Source organism: Pinus tabuliformis, chromosome 5_2 (genome assembly GCF_031772625.1).
Source record: "Pinus tabuliformis cultivar Carrire ecotype Pingquan chromosome 5_2, CPIR1, whole genome shotgun sequence".
In the NCBI taxonomy this organism is placed as follows: Eukaryota; Viridiplantae; Streptophyta; class Pinopsida; order Pinales; family Pinaceae; genus Pinus; species Pinus tabuliformis.
Genome location: NC_142306.1, coordinates 464,294,930 through 464,308,547, shown reverse-complemented (window position 1 = coordinate 464,308,547; position 13,618 = coordinate 464,294,930).

The window sequence follows — 13,618 nt, the reverse complement described above, 5'->3', positions numbered from 1 at the left end:
CTACTGCAACATTCTGCTAAGTAGTTTATTTCAGCAAAGGTAGAGTAGTTGTTCTTTGAATTTCTGCATTCCCTTGCTTTCATTTCAGTTCTGCAATCTCCATTTCAGCAAAAGTAGATTAGTCATTTCAATTATGCAATTTCCATTTCAGCAAAAGTAGATTAGTCATTTCAATTCTGCAAGTTCCATTTCAGCAAAAGTAGATTAGTCATTTCTTTTCTTTCATTTCCATTCTACAATTTTCATTTCAGCAAGTTCATTTCAATAGTTGCAATTTGTTTTTTCAATCAATTTCAATTTTGTAGGTACAAGCAGTGAAAAAACAAAAATCACCAAAAAAAGAGATTCCCTTTCATGCCTCGTAGGAACAGAGATAATTCAGGGAAATTCCTACCCAACACCCCCACCACATCACAAAGCCACCCTTCTCTCTTCTTTGGTGGCAGTGATCTAGAAGATCCTTTAGGAGAACAACCCGAAATATTTGAAGAACCTATAGGAGAAGAAGAGGAAGAAACCATCCCTCCTGAGACAGTGGCTAAAAATAGAAATGCTAGGGGAAATGGAGAAAGAGTAGAGGGTACCTTTCCCATCTGAGAGACCAATGGGGACACTAAAATGAAGAACATAAGCCCTTCATCCCTACCTCACTTCCATGGATTAACTACAGAAGATCCTGACACCTTCCTATTTGAGTTTGATGTTATCTGTCGAACCTATGACTATGCAAAAGATGAGAAAAAGTTGAAACTATTTCCTTCTACCCTCAAGGATGCAACATTGCACTGGTTCATGGGGTTACCTGGCAACAAAATCACAACTTGGGCTCAGATGCAGCAAGCCTTTAATAACAAATATCGAGACTACTGTAGGTCAAAAGATACCAAGGAACAAATCTTTCGAATGACCATGGGAAGTGATGAATCCTTGGAGGACTATGAAGAGAGGTTCCATCTCAGTTATAAAAGGGCCAGGTGCACTCTTGACCCTGAATCTCTGAAGATGGTCCTGCTCAGAGGAATTTTGGAAGACCTTCTAGATACCCTCCATTTACTGGCTGGGGGAGACATCTACCAGCTACCTTATGAAGACATCAAGACTATCTTTAGAAACCATTCTAGGGTATCCAGAAAGAGAGGTATGTCGAATCAACCCATGGCCAGTACCTCCTCCTCCAGTTCATCCCTCAAAGGTGAATTTGGAAACATGCTGGAAGATTTCAAGAGTGAGATGCTATAGACTCTTTCGATGCAAATCGATACCTTACATATCAAAAGGAAACAAGAGGAAGCAAAGAGGAATTTGGCCATTTTTTGTCCTAGGTGCACCAGAAGGCATCCTAGGAACGAATGTCCATTGAACTCTATAAAGGTGTGTTCAGTCTGCGAAGAAGATCATCCTACAAATAAGCGCCTTTCATTGCTCGGACTTAAATCTGTATACCAAGGGGCTGAAGGAGCCACTGAACCACTCTACTTCATAAACCAAAGGAGGCCGCATGGACCTAGACCTTACCAGCAGGGAATGCAAGGGACATCCCAAGCATACTACAACCCCAATCAAGCCACTTCCATGTCTTCTTGGGGCCCCACTGCTCATCCTTCCTAGTTCACATCTCCTCCTTGGTCATATCTGTTATAGACATTTTTTGGCACTACAACCCCAAGCATGAAATGTCCATAAATCAAGAGCTCCTAAGTCCCTAAAAGTGTTGTTCTAGCCCCTAAAGGAACAAGGTCAACTGATTACAGCTTCTCCCAGAAGTTCTACATGAAAAACTGCTCAGAACTGGTCAAAACAGGATCATTTCAGCTGCTCCATAGGCAAAGTGTGTTGCATCTCACCTAAGTACACTGTGTAGGTGCGTTGCATTTCAAAAATCCCTTCTATGGGGTGCGATGGGCGAGAAGTGACAAATGGCAGTGTCATTCTGTGATGTGGAGAGGCATGGAAACTTCCAGAAACTTCTCCTGTGACACTTGCCTCTCTGAATTCGACCAAGGATGAGTAAGAGATCATCAATCTCCAAGTGGAAGCAAGAACCATCAGAGGGAAGACACTAATCAAATCACAAGCTGACTCATCTCCCTTATAGATATCTATATATGGATCCCTCATCCCAGAGATCCAGAGGCTGGAATTTTGCATATTGTAAGGAATTGCTGTTGGTTTCTTGAGACAACATCAGATTGTTCGTTGATCTAAGCTTTGTATGAGGTGAAGAGGGGCTTCCTTGCAGAGGGATGATGCTGGGTCAGAACAACTGGTTGTAACTCTCTTGGCTCTTTCTTGTTTATCAATAAAAGCTATTCAAGTTTTCCTCCATACTCTTGTGTCACTTATGTTTTATGCATTTGTATGGTCAATTTACATCTGATCCTATATTGTTTATGATTATAGATCCATGCTCTTGTATAGTGCTATGCTACTGTGATCTTACAGGTACTTTGTGAAGTTGGGCGTGCAAGGGAACAAGTAGCGAAAGACTATCAAGAGAGAGAGGAATCGAACTAGGAGATTAGCGCAAGACAGAGGTTGGTCTTCTGTGTTCTTCTCTCATATATATTTCATAAAGGAAAAATGAAAGTAGCTTTACTTTGTTTGTTTCTAAGGCAGCTATCACACCTTAGTGGGATAAGCAGTTCTGTGTAGACACTTTTCCCTGTAACAAAATGGCGACTCCATTGGGGACGAATTAGTTTGTTTGTTTATCTTCCTTGATTGTTTATTTTATAAACTTACAGAAGGAGCCTGAAGTCGAGCCAGGTAGCTTTTGAACTGCATTTGCTATGCAAATGCAAAGTAGATAAATGCCACTTCAGTCAATCTCCGGGATTTGTTTATAACTTAAACAACGGATTCACAAACTCTCTGATTGCCCCTTGTGGTAGCTCTCAGAACCTCCTTAGATCTACCCCTGATTGTTGCATTACTGATTACCATTTGCTCAGCCAAAACCCATGAACTAAACTACAAACTGTGACCCAGAAGCCAAGCAAAGTCTCGTCTCTGGCACAGCACAGGTACTGTTATGTGAATCTGAAATTCAGCGCACTTCCCGAGTGTAGTAGGTGCGCTGCATCTCAAATTCCCTGTGTTACAGGTGCGCTGACCAGACTAGGCATTGTTCAGTTTTGGTTTCTGTGATTCATTCTTTCCAGTTCTATTCATGAATTTTGCTGCATGTGATCAATATATCTCTATTTGAAACCCCTTTTCCTTGCTGTTATTCCGCCTCCTTTGTACAAAAGAACTGTAAATGTTTTTGTGTAGTTGTTGAGTCATTTTCAATTCTCCTTTGCAAAAAGTAACGTAATCGTACTGTCGTCCTTTGATTTGAAAGTGTCGCAAGTGTCATTTTCAGTCATAGGAAAGAGTTTGGTTGCTGTAGATAGTCGATTATCCTGTTACTATTGTATTTGGTCTGAATTTGTAATTTTTCTAGTGTCGAAAGCAAGTATTCATTTCCAAATCGTAAAGTGTTGTGATTGTATCCATTTTTGATTTCGAAAAGAAACTTGTTGGTAATTGTCACTTGAAAAGTAATTTAGATTTGTGCATCAACTTTCTTTTTACCATTCACATACTAAGAAAGTCGAAAACAAATACATGCATGTGCATTTGCATTTAGATTGTTTGATTGGTTTGATTTAGGACAGTGCATTTAGAGTGTTCTCTCTGCTCTTTGTGAAAGAATACTGTCTCTCTTTCCTTAGTAGCTAGGATTTTCATTGCACAAAGAAGATAAAAGACGGTTTATCATCTTAGATTGCATTTTAGGAATCATACACCTACATCTCACGGTGAACCTGAAAGGCAAATTTCATAAACAAGATCAACTATAAAATAAATTCAATGAATCTAACAATGCTTTGGAACCTAACGCACAACATTTAGAAGTCTAGGCTAGAGACGTATTCCGGCGTCGTAAAACCTGGTAACTATTGTTCTCACTGATGGTTGGGTGATTCCTCCACTTTGAGACGATAAGTGCCAGTACGGACTTGTGCTCCCACGTACCATCGAGTATATTTTGGGAGACCACAATAGGCTTAATCCTTTATCCATAGGAAGCTGTGTCTGCCACCCTATTGATCGCAATGCACTGAACACAACATTCGGGAAGATTGACTGGCGTACCGTAAAAAGTATTCTGCAGTTTTGCGATTGGTTTGGTAATCCCTCTACCTAGATTTCCAGAGTAGTCCCTTTCGTTCCTTTTCAGACTCCTTAACAGAAAAGGTCCATCTGAGCACTTGTCACTTCAGGCTCATTAAAAATCGAAGGCGACTAGAGTCATCTTTTGTTTTTTCTCGACTCTTAAAAATTGAAAAAACAAGTTGTGTCAAAGTGTCTAAAATTTATTTTAATCAGAATAACATCACTGTTCCCTCATTGGTCTTAGAAGTAAGTCTCCCTTCATCGCTAGTTCTTGTAGAATCACTAGGATATCTTTTGGATAGACTAGATATGTCTGAACAACCGTTGACATCTAGGACTGTGTCATCCGACGCAGCAGCGGGAGAGCCTCCTACTGCTACTCCAACGATGTTTGCCGGTATACCATCTGTCCCGGCAAGTTGTCAAAAACAAGCTGGAGTCCACTCAGGGACTGTTTCAACGACATGGTCAGTTCCTATTTCTTCATCTGGATTATCATCTGGTATTTCTTATGTTGAAACTCAACAAATTGATCCAATGTGTCTTCAAAGGCCAATCTACCCTTTAAGTACTAGATTTCCACCATATGGAGGGCAGTATGCCTTTTCATTGTTCCCTCCCAGAGAACAACCATATGGGAGTTTACAACAAAGTTCAGGTCAAACTGGAATTACATCCAATGGTTGGGTACCAATACTGCCTCAGCAACCAAGGGTTGTATATTCAATGCAACCAGTCCATCCTGTGTTAAATATTCCCACTGTACCTGCTATGGTGACTGCGTCGCAAGTACAAGTGCTACCTATTGTATGTCAACCCCAAGTCTCTCAGGTTGCGATACAATAGCCTCTTGTCTCAACGATTCAATCACAACCTCAGGTTAGTGCCTCCTTATCTGGAGCGACTCAGGCTCAAACAAGTACTATGACTCCTAATCTTGGTATATCATCCAGTATTGGGCAACAACAAATGGTCCAACAACCATGGCTGATTCAATCTCAACAACCGCCATTCCAGCAATCATATCAAGGACCTGAGCAACAAGTCTTTGTAAGTAATGGGAAACAGCATTTCCAAAGCGGTTATCAACAACCATATTATAATGGTTATGCCCATCAACCTTATCAAAGTTGCTAGCATCAAATACATTATGCTGGTATGCAAAGACCCACTGCTCAGGCGATTCCATCTTATCCTGGGTATGCTTCGCCTAACCTGAATCAATAGTTGCCCTTTGTAGCAACTCTAGAATTACCAGATCTAAACCGGCTGACGAATGATCCAATTGCTTATGCCCCTTGGTGGCCAGCGATTCCGCATAAAATTCCGTCAGATATTCCTAAATTTAATGGAAATCCGGGTGAAGACCCATCGAATCATGTGATGACATTTCATCTGTGGTGTTCATCAAACACCCTAAACGATGATTCGATTAGGCTTCACCTTTTCCAGAGGACTGTTACACTAAAATTTGTCACCATGACTATTTGCAATTAGTATGGTTCCATCAACTATCATACTATCCTCCTTGGCAAGTCTTATATGTCTGCTCTTCATGTCAAACTCCAAGAAAGAGAGAAAGTCTTTAAAAATCTATATATCTCTGGGTACGCAGTTTCTCTTAGCCTTACCTGCGTGTACGCACCTCAAGTTCACAATACCTGCGTACTTGTACGCTCTGTCTATAAAGCGGTGGGTGCGTACTCCTGTAAAGGTCAAAAGGCGCAAGTTTCACTTCAAAAAAGTTACTTGTGGTCATTTCTAGAGCCTTCTAGAAGCTTGTTTGACGTGTATTGAGCGCCTCCAGATGGTTCATGTATCCCTATGAAAGAGGAACTTATCCCATCAAGAGGGGAGCTATCCCATCCAAAGAGGGGCTTATCCCATTGATGGTGGACCTGATTAACTTCCTCTACAACACTATAAATACAGGCATTGGGCCAGAAGGAGGGGAGGTTGAAAGCTGAACATTCCTAAGGGTAGATGCTGCTGGAATTAGGACTCCCTTATAGAGCTTGAGAGGAGAGATTCCCATCCTTTCCTAGCCTTATTTGGAAGTGGGTGAGCTGATCAAAGTAAAGGAGAACTCTTGCTGGACCCTAGGAGGGACCTGCACAACACCAAGGCTCAGGTTGTAATGGTTTCTTTTGTTTCCACTTAATGCAAATAAACTCATTTTTCTCAACAGATTGTTATTCATGATTTGTTTCATATACTCCTTGGTCTGCATGATGAATATGTGTTATTTTATAAGTTTATCTGGTGTTATTTAATCTTTTGTCTTGTTATTGAATGCAAGTTTCGAACAAAAGGAGGAGCTCATCTGGATCGGCGAGGCTGGACTACTACAAAGCGTTGGACTAAAGGTATGTTATAATCACTTGATTACTTGTATTCTAAATGCATATTTAGAGAAAGGTAGTGTTTACTTGTCTTGTTTGTCACTAGAAAGCCTTAGCTTCTAGGGAGGTCAGTTTTGTCCGCAAAATTGACTCTTTCTGCATGACAAAATGGCGACTCCGCTGGGGAATCCATTGATGTGAATGATTTTTCCTTTGTGTGAAACTTTGATCTGAGAAAAGTCGTTTGTTTTCTGGTTTTTGGCTGTTTGACTATGTATTTGGGTGGGATAGCTTAGGGTTAAATTAGATTTTAGTTTTTCTTGGTTTTGCTAGTAGTACGCACCCTCTGAGTTAAGCACAGTGTGTACCTGTACGCACTGCAGCTTTGTGCGCATAGCGTACACGCACCTGTGCAAACAGGTTGCCTGCGTACCCTGTCAAAATTGAGAAAATTTCAATTTTCTTCTTTTTTTCCTCTTAGATTTTGTTTTTAATTTGTTTTTTCTGCCCAGATCCACTGGTTATCTGCCATAAATCTTCACCTAAGCTTGTTTCATCAGTGTCAAGAGTTTTAGTGAAATTCATAGAGATTTTGGCCTAGGGTTTGATTTTTGCATTGGTGCTGTAGTGACTTTGGCTTTAGAAGTTGTAAAACCTTGGATCTCCGTGGTCTTTTCAGTCTCCTTAGGAGTCGGACCTTTCATAGAATCCACCCTTGTAAGAAACCTACCTTTGTGTTGTCTCTTTGCCGAATCTCGAAAAAGTTTGTTGATTAAACTTTGAATTTTATTCTTAAGAAAAAGAACAAAAGATTTTGATTTTTGTTTTTGACTGGTTTTTGATTCTGCATTAACTAGTCCTTAGTTATATTTTGACTGAGTAAAACATCCTGGAATCATACTTGGTAGGCTTTTGCCTCATTAGATTTACTTTTAGATGAATTTTCTCTTAGATTTTCTTTTGGGTGAAATTGAATTGATTTGATTGCCATAGATTTTTTAACTTTGATTTTTCTTAAAGTAAGTTTTACATGCTTTGTTAATATAGGGAAAAATACAAAAAAATCTCTTTTGAAGAAAAGTTTGCTTTAGTAGTATTTGAGTATTTGAAAAGAAAAGGAATTTTTGTGAAGTAATTAGTGGTCATGTGTTGTATGCTTTGGAAAAGATAAAGAGTTTGTTTCTTTGATTTTCATTGCCAAGAAAGTTGTCTTTATATCAATTTTGCATTCTCCAACTCTCTTAGCTAGGGAATTCATTGAAAAAGAAAATTAGTATAAATCATCCTAAGTGCATCTTTTTAGTGGATTTCAGTCGAGTCTACACACCATCAGTTTCATCTCCACTACCTTTTGTCCTAAAGAAAAGCCATAAAAATTAACGCTTAAAGTAAAATCAAGTTAGTAACTTTTATTTACTAGGGCTCTGAAACACCAATATAGATCAGGCTAGTGTCTTGGAGTAGGAGAGTAATTAACTCTCCAAGACAGTAAAACCAAACAAGTAGCTCATCTTATGGTAGGATAAATCCAACTGTTTCATTTGTACTCTGGGAAAGCTCCTCTTAAAGGAGAAGCACGAGACCGTGTCCGAACGAGTGAGGGGATCAATCCTCCTTCATTGGGAAAGACGCCAGATATGCACGTACTACAAATGGTAAACCTCGGATTATTGTCGAGGAGCCTGGGGTCACTTGTCGGTAAACCTTGGATTATTGTCAAGGAGCCGGCAAGGGGATTGAGCTTGTTACTCTGCCCTTGCGTGCTATCGGGTCGTAGACTGTTCCCCCAGGTATATTTGTTTCTGTTGGTAACCTTAGTGACCATTATCTTTAGGATTCTACCGAGGTGACGGTGGAGGGAAGATCCCACTGTACCTGGAGCAGATGTCGGCTAGACTCACTTGGATTTTCCAGGGGGTTCACTTCACTCAAGGCGGTTAAAGTGGAGGAACTTGTGCCGGGCTATTCATTAAGCAGGTTGCCGGGGTAACTGTTCCACCCACCACTTCTGTACTGAATTCGGTGATGTTGGGCTTCATCACCAACTAGTGTTTTCGGTTCGGAAGGCTACTGTTTGTGTATGGTTTAATGCCCTCGATTCTTTAGGCGTGTGATTCGAATTTGTTTGGTTCTTTAGAGACTTTAGGCGGTTTGCTTTGAGATTTTACTTTGTTTACGTGTGCAGTAGTTAAAAGTTTTTAACTGTGGCTGAATTACCGAAACAGTCCTGTAGACTTCAGGGCCAGTCTCCTGAGATTGTTACCATGGCCGATTTGTTGAGGAAGTCCCGTAGACTTTGGGGCGAACCTCCTGAAGACGTCCCGGGTCATTACGAAGGTTTGAAAGTCCTTGTAACTCCTAGTGGCAATAAAGTAGGTTCACCTGAAGAAGGAGAGTCATCGTTGGTAGTCCATCTAGATTACCAAGGTCTAGAAATAGGTTATAATCCCGAAGCTGTTGCAGTTTCCAAGCTTGCTGGTAGTTTTTCATCTACTAGTGATATAGGCGAAGAACCTGAAATATCTGAACCTTTTACTCCAACTTCTAGTGCTCCTGATTCACCTAGGGTAGAAAGAGTCATCACCGAAAATCTTCCTGCTGGTTTGATAGCTATTGAAGAACTTGCTCCAGAAGAAGAAATAGGCGTCTCTATCCTTGAAGATCAACCTACTATTGATCTAAGGGAGCGTGAATCCATCTTTTACAGTCCTCCTAGAAGTACTACTTGGTATCTTTCGTTAACCAATTATTTGGACAACTCAGGGTCAAGTTTTTCTCCACCTCGTACTCCTTATCCACCTGGAGGTATTTATACTCCTGTAAATATGTTTGGTCAGTCGTCCGTGTTCACTCAATCTCCTGAATCTTTCTTGTACGGCGGTCCTTCTGTTCCCTCTGGGTATCAGTCACTTTCTGGTACTTTTGCGGGAGCATCTCCTCAACCCATTGAACATGGGTTATTAACTGGAAACAATGGTAATAAACCATTGGGTGTAGGAGACATTTACATGATGTCAGGTTCAGTTCCCGGTTCTCAACCTCAAGGTGGCCAGTTACCGCCTGGGGGGCAGCCTCAATTAACGCCTGGGGGGCAACCTCAAGGTACACAAATTGCGTCTGGGGGGCAACCTCAAGGACAGTATGTACCCGTAGTACAATACATTCCTCAAGGTCAACCCCAGCCTCAATATGTACCCCAAGGTCAACCTCAGTATCAATTTATCCCTCAAGGTCAACCCCAGTATCAGTATTTACCTCAAGGGTATCTACCTCAAGGTCAGTACTCGAGTCAAGGTTATCAACCACCCCAAGGTCAATCTTATGTTCAAGGTACGGGAAATGTACCTTTCAATTATCAATCCTACCCTCAATCCGGTTATGGATCTCAATATCCTCAACCTGTCATGGGTCAATACCCCGGAATGAACATAGTGTGGGATCCATCGCAAGTTCAACAGGTATTGCAGCCAAGTGTACAGTTGTCATCTCAAGCTGGACAACCCTTAGTTTCTGGTTCACCCCAGCAACCATTCCAGTCTAATGTTCAAACTTATGTACCTTCGGTAGTTACACAGTCGCCCATTGCACCTAGTACTTCATCTCAAACGACTGCTGCAACTACCGCAACATCTGTTCCTTCCACCACACTTACTTCTGGAGTATCGACAGCTCCAGTTTCTACTATCTTTGCAACTACTCCTTAGACATATTTACCATTGTCTGGATCCACAATTCAAACTACGATTCAGATGCGTGTAGGACAGCCTGGTTTAATTACGGTTGTCACTAGTCAACCACAATTCGTTTATCAACCGTACCAGGGACAGTACCAATACGGGCCTGCTGTCCAGTAGCCAGTTTACCAGTATCAACCGTATCCTGGGTACACTTATCAACAACCTCAGCAACCCCAGTACGGTCCAGTTAATCCTGGTTTTCCAGGAGGATACAGTATCTCGAATGCGATTCCTATTCCAAGTTATCCTGGATATCCTCCTCCTGGGACTGGTCTTGTGACCCAGAGTTTTAGGGATCCTAATTGGCAATTACCGTTTATCGCAACTTTGGATTTGCCAGACTTGTCGCGCCTAATGAACGATCCAATAAATTATCTTCCGTTTTGGCCGCCAATGCCAAATTAGTTGCCCAGTGACATACCAAAGTTCGAAGGTAAGTTTGGATAGGATCCGTCAAATCATGTGATGACTTACCACCTCTGGTGTGCTTCAAATTCCATCTCGGATGATTCGATCCGCTTACGTATTTTGCAGCGTACGCTCATTGGTCTCGCGGCCAAGTGGTACATTGAGTTACCACGGGCCTCTTTTTATAATTTTAGTCAGTTAGCTACCTCGTTCCTAACTCGTTTTCAGTTGCCGGTTAGATATGATAATGGCATGGAGTTACTAACTTCATTAAAACAGTCGACGTCCACTTATATTTCCAATCATATACATGAATGGAGACGTCGAAGGCGATTAGTGAAAGTTTTTATCCCGGACCAAATCTTAGCTGAATGGTTTGTTAAATCATTATTACCGAAGATTACTGAAGACGTAGCTAAGGCCGGAGTAGTTACTGAGGAGCAAGTGATTGCTCAAGCGTAGTACCTTGACTTAGTTTACACTCAGTCAGGTACGTTACACGAAAAGATCCCAGATCTTCCAAAGTCAAATCAAATCATTGCTGCTCCTTCGGGATCTCATGCTGCTGATGGCATGATTGGTACGGTGAATACTAAAAGCAAGAAGAAGTCTTCAAAGAATTCTTCGCCCATTATAACCTTACCAGACTCCCCGACAGGAGAATCTTCTGCTGAAGTTTCTGCTGATATTCATGTTGTAGAGTCATCTACGGCTAAATCAAAAAACGGTGGGAAGAAGAAAGGTAGGAATAAGAATAAAGCAGACAAGACTCCAAAGGAGAAAACAGAAAAGTCGGAAACCAATGACGAAAAGCGCAAACCTCGATATCCTTGTCTTATTTGTGAAGAGGATCATTTTACAAGAGATTGCCCTCATCGGGCCGAGGTTGTGAAAATCGTCAAGGGTTCTCCAACTCCTACTGTTTTGAAAGATCCATTTCCAAAGCAGGAGAGTAAGATGATAGGTTCTTCCTCGAGTGCCAGTGAAGAACCCATATTGATGATGTCTCATGTAAGGATTGCGACTCGATCGCAAGATTATGGTAGTAAAAGTCCTGTTGATGGATCGAAAGAAGCAGAATCTTCTCGTTCAAATCCATCAACCTCAGCTCCCGGTTCTGATCCACTACAGATCGAGAAACCTAACCCTGACTTAGTAATCAAACCGCCTGCCAAGGGTGTACTTCGAAGGTCTGCTTTCAATCCACATGCGAGAGCGGCCCAGAATTACAACATTGTTGAGGATTTAGCTGTTTCCCCCTCAGCAATGTCGGCTTTGGAAGTGCTGCAATCATGCCCAGCACAACGCAAATTACTTTTGTCGGCTATAGGAGCTGTTGATGTTCAGGACCCGAACCTAATAATCTTTGATCTAGAAAATAGTACACCGTGTTTGCCTCATCAGATGGCTTTCTAGATCCCAGTGATAGTCAAAAACAGGCCTATTCATCGGACTGTAATTGATGAGGGAGCTTCCATGTGTATTATGTCGATACAGTGTTGGAGATCACTTGGTTCTCCTTCACTAAATCAATCCCCGACAATTCTTAAGGCCTTTGATGGCCATGGGTTCCATCCGTTTGGCATTCTACAGGATTTGCCTATAGGGGTTGAAGGAAAAACCGTTAGTCTGGATGTGGAGGTGGTTGATGCCCCTTTAGACTACAACCTTCTCTTGGGTCAAAGTTGGTCTTATGCTATGACAGCAGTCGTTTCATCGGTCTTCAGAGTAATAAAGTTTCCACATAATGGCAAGATCGTAACCATAGACTAGCTGGCTTACTTTTCATCCGACACGACTATCCCTTACAAGGATGTTGGCGTAGGATTAGTTAAAGATGCCAGTTTACTGGGAACTTTTCCTTTTCCCCCAATCAAAGCCATGTCTTCATTTGCATCTATTCATATGATTACTTCAGACACCATTGTTTATGACGATCCTTGGATCGTTCCTTCTGAATCTGAGATAGACTCATTTGGTGATGCAATGCCTTTGAGTCCATATGAAATTGTCTATGAAGCCGTGCAGTCTTTTACCGACCCGAGTTCAACCAAAATCGACCAAATGAATGTGGTCCATGAGGAATCACTTTTCGCGTCAACCTCGGAGTTAATAGCGTTTCCCGAAGTTGTGTCATCTGACGAACAACTTTGTGAAGCCCTGTGCGTAGACGATTTACCATGGGAAGATCTCCATCATAGATCTTCGTTTTTACCTGAGGATGATCGTTTTGAAAACGATTTCTCATCAATCTTTACAGCTGAATATGTCAAAGAAGCTCAGAGTCCAATGAAACATCCTGATTCAGAGCTGAATTTGGGAAACATTTCTCGCACTATTCCCATTGACATTTCAGTCAAGCCCGGAATGGTTGAGCACATTCATATAGGTGCCTCGTGTTCAGATGACGAAATTCAGACATACAAGGCCCTATTTCAAGAATTCCGCGACGTGTTTGCCTGGTCCTATGAGGAAATGCTAGGAATTGATCCCGCAATTGTTGTCCATGAGATCAAAACTTACCCGGACGCTAAACTCGTCCGGCAACGTTTGCGTCACATTCACCCACAAAAAGCGGCTGCGATTAAAGCAGAAGTTGAGAAGCTGTTGAAAGCAGGTTTCATTTATCCAATCCCACTAACGGATTGGGTATCGAATATTGTTCCGGTTAACAAAAAACAAGGAACAATAAGAATATGTATCGACTATAGAGATATCAATCGTCCTTGTCCCAATGACAACTATCCAACACCCTATATCAATCAAATAATTGATGATTGTGCCGGCAGTGAAATATTTTCCTTTATGGACGGTTTTTCCGGTTACAATCAAATCAATATTCTACCTGCCGATCAACCAAAAACGGCTTTCATTTGTCCATGGGGGACGTTTGCTTATTGCAAATTACCTTTTGGGCTAAAGAATGCCAGAGCCACTTTTCAAATGGTGATGTCTTATGCATTTCATGAC